This window comes from Mastomys coucha, chromosome X (assembly GCF_008632895.1).
Source record: "Mastomys coucha isolate ucsf_1 chromosome X, UCSF_Mcou_1, whole genome shotgun sequence".
NCBI classification, from domain to species: domain Eukaryota; kingdom Metazoa; phylum Chordata; class Mammalia; order Rodentia; family Muridae; genus Mastomys; species Mastomys coucha.
The window spans coordinates 146,134,312-146,135,928 of record NC_045030.1 but is presented as its reverse complement, the minus strand read 5'-3'; positions in this window follow the sequence as shown (position 1 = coordinate 146,135,928).

The window sequence follows — 1,617 nt, the reverse complement described above, 5'->3', positions numbered from 1 at the left end:
AAAGGAAGGAAGGAAGGAAGGAAGAAGCAAGAAACAAGCAAGCAAGCAAGCTTTATTTTCGGAGCGCTCAGGGAGGTGGCCAGTTAGGGATCTGAACCCTGCCCACTAAGGGAGATTGTACAACATTGTTAAGAAAGGGAACACAAAGCAAGGGAGGAGCTGGGGGAAGCTGCAGTGCTATCCAATTGTGTTTTGAGATTATGGGCTAAGCAAGGGAGTACTTGTTGGAGAGTGGGCCATATCTAGAGTAACTGGCTTCAAGGTCCTGAATTCATTCTTCTAGACATTAGGTCCAGAGCTCAGAGTGATAAGGACACAAAGGAGCTGGTCAACCCCAGGTAGTTAATTAGGGCACAACAGGGACTTGGTTATATATTTTTATAACTTATGCACCTTGGTTTAGATAACAGCACTTTCAATACTGGTTATCAGACAATTAAGAAAACATTTGGAGAAGTGGGATAAGTGTTCATTCCTAGGCCTGAGAATATCAACAACTTGTTTGACCCTGCCAGCAAGATGGAGAAGATGCCTTTGAAATGGCTATACTCAGACAACTGTCTCTTTACAACGTGTCCATGATATGTCCTTGGATGCAGACAACTGTTTACAACAGAAGCTGTTCACCTCCCCTAGGACCTGGGACCTTGAATTTAGTTTCTGAAAATGAAATGGTAGTACGTAGAATAAGTTCCTTTTGCTTGTTCGCAACATTACCTTAAGTTTATTTGAATAGTTGGCTAAAGCATTGGTAAAAAGATGACCTACTGAAAAGGCCTTTGAGATGCTTGATATCCCTCAGTTTGATGTTGATGAAGGGATTTTAAGGCTGTGAGGGAAATTGCAATGCTAGAGCATGTGTACTGTGTAAATCCTCCACGATGGGAAGGTCCAGAAGACATGCCCTTCACTAACCCTATAAGGCACAAAATTGTGAGAGGGGCACCAGCACATGTGAAGAGCTTTGTTGGTGCCATTTTCCTGTGCCAGACCTTAGAGCTGGAGACTCTGCTGCTTAGTTGGATGAATTAAATGCAATGAGTTTAAATGGGCTCCATGGTAACAGGGGCCATGCGGCAGCCATGAATTGTCAAAGGCAAAGTAATTGTAGTTATGATAGTGCGCAGCATAGGCAACACAATGGGAAGATATTTGTGTCCCATGTATAGGACCATCAAAAACGATGACATTAACAAAGGAGGAGTTCAATAATAAAATGAATAGGATGCCCCCTTCTGTGGACATTAATTAAAATAATATCAGTGGTTATCATATTTAAGTTTAAGATATTAAGATAATGCCCTTCAAGAGACATTGCCATGTATTCTAAAATTTATATTGTTTGCAGTTGTACAAGGGATAGTTATATCATGTTAGGTATAATTATGACCTGGTTAAATATAAAATGGATTTGCAGTTGTACATGGGATATATCATGTTAGGTATAATAATGGCTGGGTTTGCTGTTTTCATTTGGATATAAAGCATGTCATAAGGAGATAGGATTTTCACTGGGCAGTGGTGGTGCACGCCTTTAATCCCAGCACTCGGGGCAGAGGCAGGTGGATTTCTGAGTTCGAGGCCAGCCTGGTCTACAGAGTGAGTTCCAGGACAGCC